Source organism: Morone saxatilis, unplaced genomic scaffold (genome assembly GCF_004916995.1).
Source record: "Morone saxatilis isolate NCDOM2014 unplaced genomic scaffold, NCSU_SB_2.0 Contig5, whole genome shotgun sequence".
NCBI lineage: Eukaryota > Metazoa > Chordata > Actinopteri > Moronidae > Morone > Morone saxatilis.
This window is the reverse complement of record NW_023340095.1, coordinates 22,088,394-22,106,736: the sequence shown is the minus strand read 5'-3', so window position 1 is coordinate 22,106,736 and position 18,343 is coordinate 22,088,394.

The window sequence follows — 18,343 nt, the reverse complement described above, 5'->3', positions numbered from 1 at the left end:
ATATGGAAGATCTCGACATTGGCGCATGCTTCTCATTATACTCAATTGCTATAAGCTACTGTATATAGCAGCATTATTATTTGATGTCATCATAATCCTCTACATATCCAATACCGATTTATCCAAGCAGTAATCGTATTTCAATTGATGTTATTATTCTGTGGAGCCGCATACCACCTGTTTTGTGGTTTTTTTTCTCCAATCATTCAGACGACCCATAATCTGTATAGTGGTGATAGGTAGATTAACTTGTGGATTCTTTCAATATGCCAAGATGCAGTTCAAGCGCTTAACACGTTTTCGTACATGTCCTTCTTTCTCGGAATTGCTATATCTAGACCAGGTGATATAATGCATTGTAATGTGTAGTTGATGCTCACACTCTGAGAAAATTCCTGTTCACATGATTTGTGATATTCTACGAAGCAGCCGTGTGTCGTCGTTCACGCGAGACTCGATGGTTTGTCCCCTGTTAGGCTCTCTGAATCTGTTTAATTTACTAAATAATATGCACTGTGCGAGGACAAAGTGCTTTTATTCCGGTGATTATTTCGAGGCTAATGAAGATAGAAAGACTAGTGTATAAAGTCTTCAATGCGATATTCCAACAGGTTATTGTCTATTCTAAAGGCGAAAGGTACTAGGTGTATTATCCTTAGTGGTGTTATCAGGGGCAATCAGGTAAACAGGTGTGTTGTTTTTTGTTAAAGTTCCTTGTGGCGTATATAATCTTAGCTAAGCATTCTAAAACCCTTAAAAATCGTCACAGCGAGGTTGCCAGGTTATATTGCACTACTTTTCATTGGATGGCGTGTTGAGGCGCTATCACAGGCGAGTGAGCAAAACCAAAATCTGTGCACACTGCACCTGGGTCGACCCTCCGCGCTGCATACAGTGGATGTTGGTGCCACTCAGAAGGTTGCAAAAGTCGTTCGCTGGCCGAAACAAGATTTGTTTGACAAATAGATAAATACTCGAGAAATACCAATGAGCCAGCATGCACAATACAAGGACCCTGCGACTAGCTCACCTGAATGGAATGCAGTCATTTTTAATATTATCAATGCATCTGTGCTTTTCCTGCTGTGACAAATCAAAATATGAGAAAGGTCTGTTGCGCTGAATTTGCATGCGAGCATATAGTAAAAGAAGTGAGATGGTGGCGAAGTCAGGACCAGTTGTCTGGTTTAGCAGCAGTAATAATGTAGTGAGGGTATGTTGGATGTATATACCGTTTTCAGCAGCCCTTCTGACATGAAATAGTAGGGCAGTCACAATGTTACTAATGAGACTAATTAAGGTTGTGTTCCATTAAGTGTAGCAGAGGGTTTCCAGTGAGACCCCAAGCACAATAGCAGCACCCTGACTCTCCCTGTTTGCTCTGAATGGAACCTTAATTAGTATCATTGGTAACACCTGTGTTTACACTACTATTGCATGGAGCTCAGTTGGCTGTGTGACACTTCTGGTGGTAGGAGTGAGTAGTGGGAGGCAAGAAGTAGCCTATTAACAATACAATATGATATTAAGCAGAAGAACTTTGTATGGTGTAGAAAGAAATTAGAAACACGCAATAAGTTGTGAATGACAAAACCTGTTTGGGATTATTATGCCAGAGTTACAGAACAACCCTTTGAAGTCGCATAGTTTAGCTGTCCGGGTGGTTGGAATAAAACTGAACATCATGAGATATCAATATCATTTTACTTGTGAGATTTGTGCAAGAAACGAGAAAAACCTGCCAGAAACCCACAGCACTCGATATCTGTCAGCTGCAGCAGAAGATGACTTTAGACAGGAGTAACTTAATAGTTCTGGAAAGGCTGCAGGAATTGATGCGCAGATTTTGGTTATAATTGCGTAAAAATGATAAAATTCAAGATTCTGATGAATAGCGGATGGATGGCTGGGTGAAATAGGGTGAAGTGTCTCCTCATTATGAGACGCACAAGGCACTGAATCTGACTGATGCACAAGGCAAAACACTGAATCTTTTAGGGACTACCAGTTTGTACAGGCCCTCTGTCACCCAGGCAGACATATTGTAACGGCGTAAATGTCGGAAAATGATAAAGAAATGACGGTATAAAGATATGCTTAAGATAGTTTAGAAACCGTGTCATCATCACATACATCAAATGTAAAGGATTCTTCTCAAAACTGATTATGCGATGTAAAAAAGAGAATATTACCCAATATATCATCATCAGATATTAATATCAGTATCAGCTTCAAAGATCCTGCTGTCAGGTCCCAATTACAGAAATAAATAAAAAGATGATATAAAGACATGAAACATGTACCCGTTACCAAAGAGATAAACTTGATGAACAAACTGCACAACACAGTAAAAAGTTACATATTTAAGAAATGTAACTGAAATGGCAACAGCAGGAATGATAGTGGAAACATTTCAAGACAGTGTGATTACACCAAAAGAGAAGTGGAAGTAGCTGTTAGAAACAAAAATGGAGAAAATGTGGGAGAAAACAAAATCCCTGAAACTGTCCTCAACTCAATGCAGAGGTTCAAACTGTCAGCAGCCCCATCGGCTCAAAGAGAGCTGCACAAATCAGAGCTCCTCCACGGACATCAGCCCAAACCAGCCAACGTAATCAAGACACACACACACACACACACACACACACACTCACACTGATTATCAGGCCCGGTGATTTCTAGTTGTCTCCCTCTGCTCTCCAATGGTCTGTGGTTAGCCATCATCTGGATTATATTTCTGCTCTGTAATCCAGTAGAAGGACAGCAGGAGGAAGGAGCAGTGGGGCAGAGGGGGGTTGAAGATATAGAGAGATAAAGGAGACAAAAAGAGTGAGATGAGAGGAGTTTGACAGACGAGGCAAGGCTCCCCTCTTTCTTTCCTTCTAATTTGGCTTCCACTGTTGAGCCAAGAGGAAGTGGAGCTGCCATGTCTCCTTTCCCCCACAATCCCTCACCTCGGCTGGCAGCAGAGCTCCCGGGGCTAGGCCTTGTCCCCCCCGGCGCTCCCTCAGAGAGTGAGGTGCCAGCTTCAATCTCAACGATTTCTCCTCGCTTCACTGGGGCGGCCAAACCTCAGGGACAAGGGACAAGGGGGAGATTTTTATTTTTCCTACAGGGGGAACCAGGATTCTCACGGTGGTTATCCCTCCTTAGCAGTGTAAATGAGTTGGGACTGACCTCCCTCCTGGTTCGCATTATACGCCGACTTGTTAATTTGACGCCTTCGTGCTGACAGAGGGAGAGATGAAGCTATGAGACAGTGTTTCTTGCCAGTATTTGCAGAGGCCAGAATATTACAGTTCCTATAATGATATACAAATGTTAAATACTGATTGTTTGACCGAATCAGTCATTTTTATGATTCTGTAAATCATGGCTATATTGATTCGTTCCATCTTAATGAAAAATCAAGGCTTGTTTTAATTGTTTGTTTACAACCTATGCTAATGTAAAATACATTAAAACATTTTAAAAAAAACAATTACTTAGAAATAATGATTGAAATAATGATGTTTGTTGTTAGTCTGTCTACAACAATCACAAGGTGTTAGTGTGCATGTCATTCACTGTTTGTTTATTATGTTAATGGCAATTGGAATTAATGATTTTTAAAAAAATTTTTAAAGGCAATGGGGACCTTGTAATTAACAGCACTGGGAGGAGTCGGAAGGGGGTGTGAGGCAAGGACATGCACAAGGCTAAAGTTGGCCGAGCAACGGCCCATTTTTTCTCTTATGCTGAGTTGCCCCTGGGGACGATAACTATAATAACTTTTATTTTTGCTGTTGTTGAGTAGTCCATAATTAAAGTACACTAAAGTCAGACCAAATTAAATCAACATATCATCTAAACCTTTATTCCTTTTTGACAGGCATGCCTCCACAAGACAGAGAGATGGGATCACCCTGAGCCGTGAAAAGAAAACTAATCCAAAGTGATGATGGTACAACCAATGGGATGCTTTGTGAATAAAAATCTCCACAAATGCTTCAGAGCAAGGCAGCTTGTCACGTTTGCAGTACATCACACAGTATTGCCTTATTATGCTACGCTATCACATGAACCAGTCTTAGCTAGCTAACTAGCTGGCTAACATATAGGCTGCGGGGCCAAGGGTAGGGATATTTTTTCAGGTTAGAGCAACAGCCCCTTCAAAATGTCTGTGCACATCCCTGATGTGAGGGCTCCTGCGTGAAGACAAGTCAAACTAATTAAAGGCCTGAGGTCCAGACTGGGTGAATGGTTTGTTATTTTACCAGCCTGCTTGAGAAAATGGTGATTTGTAATTATCAAGAAAGATGTATTCTGAGTTCATTTTTAAAAGAACTTTATGTTTATTGAACCAAGAGGAAATTGGGTCATTGCTATGAAAAGAAAAGAAAAAAGAAAAAAATCTTGATAAAAGACATAATTGCACGTAAAAAAATGAAATGGAACTTTCAAATATGCATATTTAGGAATGAAATTGCATTCATGGCAATGAGAAGGCATCCTTTATGTTGATTTCCTTGTATATGAGAAAAAAATGCCTGGGTAGTGCAAGTTTCATCGCTTTAAGGTACAATACTTATATAGCAAAAACACTGACAAACATCCAGTCTAGCAATAATTTACACAATCCCTGTTCTCTATTGCTCTCACAGACACTCACCTTATATTATTCACCCGCATACACACACAAAAACACATACACACATATTAACACCACGCAATACATCTCTCACACATGTGGAGCAGACTTCTAAGGCAGATTGATGTTCCACATGTAGCAGAGCAGCCTGATACTCAACCTGCTGTACAGATGTATGGATGCAGCTAAAGTACTGGCTGAGTGAGAAAAAGAGGGAAAGAGCAGCAGGAGCAGTATTCCAGAACAACAGACTACAATACAGAAATATCAAGATGTGGGATTTTTTTGGCTGCGCCGCAGCATCTGACACTTTTGTGAGCTTTGCTTTAAAAACCTCAAACTGAGATACAGAAATGGATAAAGAGAAGATGTGAGAAAAGATCTGGGATAAGATCAGAAGGTTTGCTCATAAACTCAGCTATAAGCCTGTATATAGCAGCATTATCCCACACAAATTACATCCATACATTTAACTATTGAGTATTATTCTGAGGCCCATACCACCTGTTTTGGGTTTTTTTCCTCCAACATATCAGACAGACCATAATCTGTAAAGTGCTGAAAGGTTTTAAATGGGATATTCTTTCAATAGCCACACATGGCAGTTCAAGATTCAACATTTTGGGAAATACCCTTCTTTGGAGTCTTTCTGACAGTGAAATGAGGAGATCAATATTAGAATCTCATATCCGTGCATTAAATACGAGCTGGAGTCAGGATGTGTTTAGCCTACTGTATAATATAGCACTGAGACGGGGAAAAAGCTACCCCGACAATGAAAAAAGACCTGTAAAGCTCATATATTAACATGTTATTGTATTTTAAAATGAAAAAAAAAAATCATTTGTGGTTTTACGGGGAATTACATGCAGGAACTAGTTCTTGGCGAATAACTGCTAGCATTCAAAACCTTCAAAAATCATCACAGCGAGGTTGCCAGGTTTGGTACAATGGTGCCTATAAAGCAACCAAAACCAAAATCTGTGCACACTGCACCTGGCGACCCGTGCAACAGCTGGAGATGCTGCACAGAAGAGCTGGGCAAAGGTTGGAACAGTTGTTTGTCAAGAAATACTAACTGCATGCAACTTCAACCTTATATGTCAAATTTCAAGGTTTTCTTTTTAGCTTGTCCCTGTTCCAGTCTTTATGCTAAGATAAAGGGACCCTGTCCTGAGTCCATCTCTGTACTTTAAGGACAGACATAAGATCGGAAGCAAATGTATGGTTTATTAAACTGGTGTGCAAATGGCATGTTTATGACAACACATTGATGGTAGGCTACATGGTTAGCAAACTGAGCTCATTTTAAAATTCAATCCATTATAGTTTACATAATCTCAATTCACCAGTTTCTTTCGCAGCTTTCAAATGCATCTTGTGTCAATGGATGGACATTGATCGGTTGTCAGTTGTACTTTTTCAACATAAGGATCAGTTACCAGAAACAACACACGCAAACCATGTCTATAAACGTTTTGCAGAGCAGACATTTTGGCATGCATAGCAGAAAAAGCACAGGTGTAATTAATAACATTAGTAACGAGTGCATTCCATTTAGGTGATTTCCAGGGTTCTGGTATTTTCATGCTGGCTCACTGGCCGTTTAATGGAACTGAGCCTTCTTTAACCATATCTGTTTCATCTGTGCTTTTTCCTGCTAGAGCTGGTCATTTTCTGCAGGTTCATAACTCCCAGTTACCCACATCATACAGTCATATGATTCCAGGATTCATTTAACTGTCATCCAAAATGTCTGCCGTGAAAAAGGTCTACTGAATTCTGATGAGACAGGCAAGTTAAAAAAATCCCATGTTGGCTGCCACTCATTGCATCACAGTCGTCCCTATCAGTTCTTCTAATGACTGGGAAAAAGAATTTCAAAACATTCCCACTTGGGGGCAGTGCCACAGTTTGGTGGTAATTTCTTGCTGCATGCTGCTGGAGCAGTAAAATGTGGAACTTGTATGACGGCTACATCTGTAGTTAAAACAGCATGAAAGCCTCAGTACTTCCCCCTGAAGCCTCCAAGGCTGGACTGGCTCCCAGCGAGGAGGAACCCTGTAGAGTCAGCTCGGTAACTCAGACAACAACTGGCACACAGGCAGATGCGGCCCTTTGTCTGGCTTCTATGTGGCACACATCTGTCAGATGGATTTCAGCAGTTACAACTATAACAACAACAACAGCAACACATGGTTGAATCCTTTTCAAAGCTCTGAATCCACATCAAAACTATGTGCAACTAAACGTGACCGTAATGTGAAATACAGGGAGCGTGCACATGACAGAGAATGAAATAGAACATTAATGTGTATGCATTCTGAACTCTTGATCAGAGATTCCATTTGAGTCGACATCCACTTTACACCTCCTGGATGTCTAATACTGATGAGGTCCTGACTGTCCAATAAGATTTTTACGAGAAAGTTCAATAGGATTTTTAACCTCTCAACATTTTAATAGAGCAGAGCTTTTTAGATCTTTCTTTCTGTTCTCACACACACATATGCGCATACATGGGGCTTCAGACGTTTCCCATATTGTTTGATGGGATAAAGATAAAGATGAAGGGGGGAAGAGGCAAGAGGTCGAGGACATGAGTACATGTCATCTTGGAGAACGCTCAAGAGACGCTCTATCAAAACCGCTTCCTTCCGCCCATAAATACCAACTCAATGAATATCCCCACACACACACCATGAGCATCAAGTCAGAATCATAGATCTGCTCACCACATGAGAGGCATGATCATCACTTCAAGGAAAGCTCAATGGCTCATACAATATGTATCATACAACTGTACTTACAGAGCATTGTGTTTTACTGCAACAAGGTGGCCTGATAGTTAAGATACACATACTCATACATACTCAAAATGTCATATCAAAAGTTTAAGTCTGCCTTGATACCAGCTTTAGTTAAAAATGCAGTAAGTGCTCAGAATGTTTCTTATGCTGGTTTTTGAACACTTGGGGGCAGCAGAACAAATCATAAACACAACACTGACATATTATCCCTTTACACGGTTGCTATGAAAAACATGTTCGTAAACAGTTGTGTACATACGGCGAACCCACAGCAACATCAGCGCGTAGTCTTTCCTGGACCCCTGATGAATATTAGTTGAATATTCACTCTCCTTTTAGCTCTGTTTTGATCTCCACCAACACCTTGTTCATCAGTTAGACCCTGACTCAAGGGCGCTGGAAGTAGGGTCCATATTTACACCCCTGCAAGTTCCCCTGTATCGCACCACTTATTTATTTATTTTTTGGGGGGGGCTTTTATTGCCTNNGACAGGAAAGGGGGGCAGAGAGCGAGGGGATGACACGCAGCAAAGGGCTGCAGGTCAGATTGGAATCCTGGGCCGCTGCAGCAAGGACTCGGCCTTGGTACATGGGTCGCCAGCTCTACCCACTGAGCTAACCAGGCTCAGTGGGTATCGCACCACTTATTTTCCACTTATCACTAGAAAATATACGTTATATTGGCGTAGTCACACAGAAAGCGAAGCAAATTATTCATGCAATGAGATTACATACACAGTCAATGCAAAGATACGTCTATTGGCGCAGGTTGACGGTTGATGAATTGGGCAACATAGGTGAATACGTGCATTTTGGCAATTTGCGCCAACTGAAAATATTCAACTTAAGAGTGAAAAATGTGTGGGTGTTGTGGGGCTTTGCAGATTATTGTCTGGGTGGAGCGGAGGGACAGAGCTGCTGCTTGCCAACAGACAGCTGCATGAGCCCAGGACCTCTGCAGAAGAGAGCCAGGGGCAGAGTCAGAGCTTCTGGAGGAATAAACACCCATAGTCACACCAGATTATTTATTTATTTAAACCATTTTTGCCGTTATTGGAGTCGAACTCATGGGCGCTGCAGCAAGGACTCAGCTTTGGTACATGGGGCGCCAGCTCTACAAACTGAGCTACTCGGGCACCCCTTCACACTAAATTCTGCTATGATCTGGAGCCGTTAGCCATAACTTCAGTCATTTTTATGTTGCTTTATAGACATAGTCGGTTTAGTTGCTGTGATGTTATTTTTGGGGTTAATTTCATGGCAATCACTTCATCTGCCAAAATGATTTCAGTGATGATATGTGGATACATCCATCACCTGTTTCATGTGAATAAAAACACATTTAAAACTCAAACATTGTAACAATTTAACTGTGATTGTGAAATTAATGTGTCACACCATGGCTATTTTGTCATTCTCACACTCTCAGTGGCTGTTGCCGCGTTGCTCGCAGGTCACGACTGTTGGAACGGCTAAGTTGGGGTTAAGTAGAGGCACATTGAAGCCATATTAGCGCAAGACATTCTGCTTTGATTTCTGTGTTTGTGGCAAAATAAAAGGTTTAACAGAAAAAGAGGGTCAAGTTAAGATGATTGGCTTGTTGACAAGTGCATTGATTAGATGTTAAACTGTGGTAAAATAGTGATGATTTGTGATTTTTTCTTAAAGGGAGTATAACAGGCTTTTGTGGGTTAGGAATGGCTACTGGCCAATTTCCAGCAAACTGTTGATTGGTGGGTAAAGAAATCTAAGAATTCCTGCAGATAAAGATGGACTGTGTAGTGTGGCATATAGTCTCTAATGTGGAGCACATTTAACCTTTTTTTAATCATTAAAAATTAATTGTAACCTTTATTCAACAGGATGGTCATTTAAAATCAAAATAGCTATTTCAGGTGAGTTATAGCCAAAATTTACCTGAGGGTGTGGTATTGTATGTATTGTTTCTTTTCACATTCATGTAATTCTTCATAAGTCAAGGCACCCCCTTGCCACTACAGTCTTCACCTCAGCAGTCCTACAACATCCACCTTGCTCCTGGGGGCCTCTAGTAATTGCTGGCAAGGGATGGAGGATCTGCAATTCCCCCCCTCCCCGAGGGCAGGGAGAAGGGGATTCCTGAAGAGATCTTTACCAGGAAGCCACAGGCCTTAAATAGCCTGTAGGAGGATTACTACAAGATCTCTTAAGAGCCGGGCTGACAGAGAAATATGGCTTCCAACACATCCATGCTTCTTATATCAGCCATGGCAAGTAAGACGGGCATGTGCGTTTTTTTTCCTCAGTTCTTTGTTTCTCTCTCTTATTTTATTTTTTGGAAGAATGGAAGGGAGGTGAGGAGAGGAGAGGCGGAGGGCAGCGTTCCGTCTTTCCATCAGAGATGCGGAGCTGAGGACTTCTGCCAGCGAGCAGAGCTTTGAAAGTGAAACGTAAGAATGGTAGATCACAGAGGCCAAAGAAAAATGATATTCTCCTCGTTACGACTCTCCCCGCCGGGGCCTTTGTTGTGGGGGCTTCTGCTTTTAACTGGAAACAGGTCCAGGCGCCTCCTGTGTTTCTGCAGTGTCCCACACACTCACACACATATGCATACACGTGTACATAAGCGTAGGCACGCAGTACATTCGGGCACACTCCCATGTACACACACAGACTTCTGTCCATCATTTCTCCATTCCCTAAAGCCTGGTGACAGCTTGTTAAACCTGATGCCACGTGCAAAGCCACGCTCTCTGCAGGATCTTTGTCCTCACCTGTCAGTGAAGACACCGGGCCAGGTGGGGGCGTCCTACTGTAGATGGCAGGTGGAAACCAAGGGCCACGTTGCAGGTACGATGACGGAATGCAGCACAGGAGGAGGGGAGGCTACAGTATCTACCCTGTGCATATAAATCTGTCAACACCATCCTGTTCTCGCTTTATATATCTCCTCCTGAAAAGTATTTCACAACCTGAGATCTGAGTCCATCTGAACTGGTCACTGAAGTGTTTCTTTTTGAGATGTGTTATCAGATATTTCTTGTTAACTCTGGAGGGAAACGAGACGGAAAATGCAAACAAGGGAGAGGAAAATGAATATTATTGATATTCAAAACGTATAATCATCATTATAACAGTATTTTGTATCAATTTCTTTTTAACTCAGACTGGAATGATAATAAAGATGAAAAGATAATTAGAGTAAAATACTGTGTATGTAATGTGTCACATCTAGCTGGAAACAAAGTCTTCTGGGGACAACGTGGCAAAGTGGCCCCTTCATTCTCTCTGTCTCATTTTCACCCTTGGAGTTGCTAATTCCCACAGAGTAGAAGTGCTGGCGCTGGACCAGACTTCTGTCGCCAAGACTGAGCCTTTGGATGTTTTCCCCACACCATAAAAGATGAAAATCATATTAACAAGAGATTCAGTCTCACACTAGAACTTAAGATTTTATTCTCATTATGCCAATGAGGTGAGAAGTTTATTTCAACATTTTTACCTGTTCTAGGAATTTTAAAAACAAGAAACAGCAAGATTTGTTTAGGTCATTCCACAAGATAAAACTTGTAGAAAGATGTTTTGCATTATGAAATAGTTTTTTTTTTGTTCAATAAAATATATTGCAGCTCTCTGTATTGGATTGAAAGACTTCTTCAAATGGATACTTTATGATCTTTTGCAGTGTAGACACGGTGTTTAAATGAAACACCCCAAGTACAGCACATCATCTTACTTTCGCCTTTGAGGGGTACCTACAACACACACACACACACCAACTTAAAATACATGAACACTCGTGCTTTCCATTTGCTATCTGATATGGCTTATTTTGTAGATGTAATGCTTTGTTGAATCAAACAGAAAATGTGTAAAACTAATGTGGCGCCACTTTTCATTTGGTAAATATGCTTTGTGTGCCCGGCACCCTGGTTCCATATTTTGGGCGAGGGGCAGACCAACAAGCTTCAGAGGCAGTGCCAAAGCCTGTGGCGGGAAGGGGGNNGGGGGGGGGGGGGCATGGCTTTAGCATGTGAGTCCTCATCTTTTTAGAATTAAAAGAGGAGGTGATTGACAACTTTTAGTGATGGCCGGAGGGGAGATTCAGAGACCTTATTTTGACTGATTCACACACATATGCATGCATACACGCAGAAACACATGCGTGCACATGCATAGCCTTCCCAAGCCAACTGGTCCTGAGAAAAGCCCACAATTTGTCCAGATTTCATCAGAGCAGGAAAATGAGAGTTTAGCATACTGTCTGTAATGCATAACAAATCCATGGTTCCCTCTGCCAAACCATACAATAAAAGGCCCAGATTTGACAAAAACAACTGTAGTCTTTTTGTTGTAAAAACCAGTTATTTGGGGATGAAGGGCCTTGGGTTCGTACATACAAGAGCCTCAGTAAAACATATTTAACCTTTAACCCCTTTAATGCTAACTTGAAAGTTGGCTATTGTCTCTTACTGGTTGCATATTGGCGGTCAGTAAAGTGATTCCCATGCCTCCGCCTCGTTCCACATCTGCTGCATATCATTAAATGGAAAAATCCAGTAAAAATATTTACTTCCCGCTTGGCTCTTTGAGCTAAATATACTTTTCCAGTTGTCTTCAGATTGACTGGGCTTTGAGAAATGGCGATGGTCTTTCTTTATGTGCAGCTGTCACAAATCAGGTGTCTGACTTTCATCAGTCGTGTCCATCCTGTGACAGATTAGTGTTGCACAGCAGCCTGCTGAAGGCATGGTCCAGTATGGAGATTGATGCCTTCTGTTGTTCAAATCAAGAAATGCAAAAACATTTTTTATTGCTTATTTTACCATATTCCGTGCCTGTTCGACTTATGTGTCCTGTCCTTCCCGTCTAACATGTTGGTGTTCATATTACAACCTCGCTTTCCGCAGAGACTAATGCATTTTGTTATAACTTTCACTATTTTTGACTCATTTTAGACTCAAAACCCTCAAATCAGTCTCCTAAATGAGGCATGTTACTCCTCCATCACTTAATAATGGAGTAATGGAGGATGCATTTGGCCCAATGTTTTCTTCTTTCCCCTGAATTAACTCAGCATAATGTGTTTCCAAAGGAGCCTCATATTGTGTGCAATCCCACAAGGAACAGATTATGCTTAGCGTATTCACAGCTGCAATATTTATTGGGTTTTTGCTTTTACATCAACAGATAATTAGTTACAGCGTTAAAGTGTGAGTGTGGGCTTTTAATAGATGTGTATGGCATTGTGCTGGAACTTATACTCCCAAAGTGGTTGTTGGGAAGGAAAGTGTATTTCTTATAAAATAAACATAATTAAAATTCAAATACGAATAATCTACTACAGTTGAAAGCACATACTAGGGGTGAAACAATATCTAAACTCGCTAATATTTGTTTTTAAATAATCAGTCATGTAGATTCTTTACTGACTTCCCAATTTACCATTTTAAAAATGTGCTTCATTGTTTCAAAACTTGTAGTGTCCCACTAGGGTTTAATAAAAAATGTGTCTCCACCCTGACAAGGATAACAACCCGGGGTAACGCTGGCTTGAAAAAAAGATGTTAAAAATCAAATCAGAAAATCAAATATTGGATATTCAATTTGGTATTGATATTGTGTTGATCTTCAGAAACTCATTTCTGTTGAGCCCAACTTCCGTTCTGCTAAATGTGCTACAAAACATTTTTGGAGCTTCTTGGGAAGGTTCAAACCTTCTTATAAGAACTCCAACAAGTTATAGTAAATCTTACTTCACCAAGATATTTGTGATCTAATACTATGTTTTTTCCAAGGCATCACAGGTCCAATTTCCAATCGAGATACCATTATTCCTGTCACATGGAGTACTCTGGAGCCTTGGATTTAAAGCACAAAACCAAACCCAGCACTGTAATACTTCTGAAACAAACCAGACCCTGAAAGATAGACAGTTCCCTATCCTGCTCTAGATTACGAAATAAAAATAAAATGGAGGTTTCGCCCGTTAAATCCCAGACGTCTTTGTTCTCTGAGGTATACAGTAAAAATCGGAGACTTTTGTATCAAAGCTGAATTTCTGGCAGCTGGAAATCTTAAACTGAAAAGAGCTCGGCCAGAACAATAATGCACTTGTATTCGTAATGGTATTATTTGTATGTGTGTCTATGTTGCCATGGGTGTATGCACGTATGTGTCCACCCACCAATGAGCGTACCTGCCTGTCTCTATTCAACACCATCCAGCTTCCAGTCAAGAGAAGAAGTGAGGGTCAGAGACTCCACACACAGCTAGCAGATGTAGACAAGAACAACCAATTTGAATATTGGCAACATAGCGGCTTGCTGCATCCCTCATGTACAATATACAAGCTGTGTCCTCTTCCTCCCCTCGAGAGGCAAACAAAAAAAAGCAGCAGGAATGAGGAAGGAGTTTGGTTTGATTCAAATTGGTCAGGTTATTACGCTGTGATTTGCATAATGTGTATGGAGGGAACGGAGACGCTCGGAGAGAGCTGATTAGAGAAAATGTCACAGTGGATTCACATTTCACCAGCAACTGATTGGACATGAAGCTTTCCGAATGAGCCTCGAGGACACATGAAAAGTCTTCAGATGATGAGAAAAAAAGAAACGTGGAAGAAAGAAAAGGAGGGTGGTGAAGAGGGCAAACTGGAAAGCATTGTTATCCCATTCTTATTTCATAGAGGTATTAAATCAAAGCTTGCTGGATTTTCAATGATCAGAAAGAATCATTCCAGAGTATTTATTACATATTATGAAGTAGAAGAGCGGCACACCATGAGTTTTATGTGTTTTTTATGTGTTTTTTTTTATTTTAATAAAGTCTTTGTGTCCCCAGGGCGAGTTCAAGTATTCACCCCAGTAAAAGGGTTCATACAGCCATGCATGAGGACACAAAGTTTCAAGGCGGGTTATTAGACAAGTCCAGCTTTTGCCCCCCAAACATCAAAGGGTTTCTTTTTTTTTATTGTGGAAAATTGTTTCCTCTGAGAGAAAATAAGTGATTATTCTGCAGAGTGTTTTGCTGAAAGACGGAGAGAAACAGAATGACAACAGTATACACGCTAACAGTCTCTGAAGCTGACAGACTGTAGCCGCTGGCAGGCACTTTCCTCGTCTCTGCCCACACTGCAAACACCCCACAACCAAGTTATCAGTCACGTTACTCTCAACAGTGATTTCATGCGTTATCTGTCACTCCACACTGCTAACAGAATGTAGGAAATCTTTTGATTTGCACAGCATAGGCAAGGGAAGCTGAAATATGAAAACAGCATGGTGGTAGGAAAAGGAAAAATGGCTACACCTCAGATACCTGAATCATAAAATACATCCTTTTATACTACTGGCTGCTCTGTTTTGTTTTATTATGAACATTTGTGTCAAGTGCTAAATGATAAGCATACTGAGTTTAGTTTAGACCTCAACTTCCTGTCTTCTTCTTCACTATCGCTGTCTGAGAAAAGGTAAAAAAATATCAACATCAATATGAATATCCAAAAACAGAAAAACACCTCTTGTTGACGGGAGAAATAAAATCTTGTCTACTACAATAGTATTTAAAGCCATTTCATACTGTGACAACCCAGATGTGGTCCTCCTCATGACTTTAAGTATTTTCAAATCAGATGTCTGGCAGATCCACATTCACATTTTTGCATGCTGACATTTTCCTACGAACAAATCTTTACAATGGCATATTGTTGTAGCCGTCTGTACAAGGCAGTGTGTGCCTTAATGTGGGAAGTTGAAATTAAGAAATTAAAACACAGACATCCTTCTACTGCTCTACAAAACGGATTGGCGGAGTCGACACTTGATTGGAGAAGTGTTTCAGGGAGGAATGTGTTTCCAGGAGGTGAAAAGAGAAGTGTTCTTCTAATAACCGCTGTCAGTCAAGCAATGCAATGAAGAAGTGTTGCTACTCAGTACAACCAGCTGTCTGTGGTGGACAGCTATGAAGCATCACACACACTTTTCCTCAGGCCATTTTCGATATGTTCTGATGCAGCATTTAGATTAGTAATAGATGACAAACTAGACATCATTCAGTGTTAATAGGAGATGACAGTAAATTGTAACAACACAAAGAACTGCCAACTGTCCTGACTTTTTGTAGTCTGTCGCCAGATTTCGCCGAGCCTGTCAAAACTCTGCTCCTCTTTAAACGTCAAGAACTAAAGCCTATGATGACATGCAGGGTATAAAAGTATAAAAGCATTGCATTTTGGGATTTCCTAAGACATTATTGGTCTGATGCTGCACTTTATGGGTTGATGAGTGAGCCACCTTAAAGCTGATTAATCTTTTATACAAAACTAACCACAAAATGTGACTACACACATGCAACCACACAACCAGGCAGATTTGCTCGCATCAACATGTACAAAAAAGTTAAACAGAGGAGGTCATTTAGGTAAGATAGGTATCTTTCAGTCCCTCCAAGATTTCACAGGCTTTTTTGGAGTTTGTTGTAGCCTAAATGCCAAATTTCACAGCAGATTTAAAAAAAACAAAAAAACAAATAGGATGAATGTTGCAAATTTTTTGAAATAGTGAAAATTACAAAAATAGTTGTGATTTTTTTCATTCATTATAAATTAAAGGCATTAATAAAATCACTTGTAGTTTGGCGTATGGCTCAACTGAATGCTATGATTGGTCAAATTTGTGTGTTTTTCATGTTAAACAATAAGCAAGAATTCACCTTTCAGCAACTAAAATAACTTTATAGTTAAAGAGAGAAAACACATTCTTAAGGGATTAAATAAAAGTTAATTGAAATGAGTTAAATGTCTCCTCTCATCACACTCTCCTTCACTCTTACTTTTCAACAAGCTGCTTTACTTCCTATTTCATGTCATGTCCAACTAACCCTCTCCTGGAAAACACAGACTCAGTACTCCGACTTGTGCATGAAGCATTTCCATTTGAAGTCTTCAGGTTCCTTTTTACATAACTTCACAGGACAGAGCTCCAAACAATTTATGGACACATCAATAAAGAGAACACTCAAAAAAGCTACAAAGACTACAAAAAGTAGCACTGAGGAGGAAACAGCGTTTATGTGCTGCACGGAAAACCCAAGTGAAAGTTAGTGCTTTAATGTACTCACAGAAGAGTTCACAGTTGAGTTTTCATAGCTCCAAGCACGCTTCAGGGAGGAATAAATCGCTCACACAAATTATGACATGCGCCTCCCTCGTCTAAGGGAAAAAACTGAGCACAAATAATACACACCACCGCCCCTTGGTAGATCGTCCGCTGCCCATGCATGGATTGAATCATAAGGGTCTGAAATGGCGTGACAATGGACTGTGAGTTATGCTCAGATCTCTCCCAGACATCAAATGCTCTGGACATCCATCACTCAGCCGCTACATGACATTTACAGCCACTGATGTGTTCGCTCCTTTGCCTTTGCTTTGGCACTCGGAACAATGCTTTCCACTGAGACAAAGAGATACTGCAGCTACATATTCCCCGATATATAAGGCAGCTCCTGCACAAAACGTTTTTTAAAAATTTAAAACTACAATTATTTTATAATTCTGGCTTTAAAAACTCTACTTTGACTAAATAAAAGAGTCTATAACTTCTGGATATTTTCAAATTCTTCCTCATAATCAAATTTCCATGTACATTTTTAGCCAGTCAATTTTTTCTGACTAAAAAAGAATCAGCCAGTGGTTTGATAATATCTGACAGCAATTTCAATCCAATTTAACTCGTTTTAAGAACATTTTATGCGGTCATGGCAATAACTCCAAGAAAGTTGATAACTTGTGCAAATTGTTATTTTTTTGTTTAGGTGTGAAAGGCTGAAGACGATAAATGTTTTTCCTTGGACATTTTTTGAACTATCCTCTTCAAGCAACAATGCCACACAGACATAAGTGTGCCCTAATTTATAGGATTTACGAGACTAACAAAAACATCAGGCTCCCCAATTCATATAACTCAAACACATGAAAATGATTTAGAATACATTGCAACAACAATTCATTTTATTCAATCATTTCAACCATTTATCTCAGCTGTTGAAATCCTGTGAATAGTGTTTCTCTTTTTGCCTGTGCCATTCATTTAATAAAATACTTTTTACCTCTTATATCAACTCAAGTGAGGTCATTTCTATTTATGTAGCCCACATAATCACACATTTAAATATGTATCCATCTATCCTGAGACCACCTGTTCTGTTAATTGGTCCCTGGCCGTTTCAACCTGTTACTTTTGTTGTTTACTGTTTTTCTTGTTTAGCCGTTGTGATATTTTAATGCTCCTTTGTCCTAACTTGTGTGGGAAAGCAGGAAACTGGCTCAAAAACAGCTTTTAATTGAGTCAGGCCCACAGTTTTTTCCACCTAAAAAAAAACAAACAAATAAATACATGAATGAAATCCCAACGTCTTTCTCTGGCCTGTGTGTGAAGAGTTAAAACCGTGATGGACAGCCATCAGGTTAGGCCTCGCTGCAGAGAGGCTGCATGAATTTGCGGCCCGTGTCCGTGGGCTCTGCTGTATTTAGTCTGATAATAAACCTGGGAGAGACAGAGGTGGAGGAGCTCAGAGCCTCGCCAGGGCATGATAACACCTTGACAATTCAACACACATGTGCTGCGGCGTGCTGGGCTGCAGCCTCGGGGCAGAGCCTCAACCAGCATGTGGAAGAGGTTTTCCACTCAGCTGAACGTCCAGTACCTCCAATACGGCGGCCCCGAAGCCAGATCTAACTCTGTGGTATTAGGCATCTAGGCCAGCTGTGGATTAACACAATTTGCACCTCCTCTCGGTGCAGGTAACACCCACACCTCCCCATGGAGGTCCAACTCATCAGATTTAGCCTTTGGCTCCACCTTCACAGCCTTTCTTGTTAAAGCCAAAATAAAAGACATAATTCAGAGACACACACACAGAA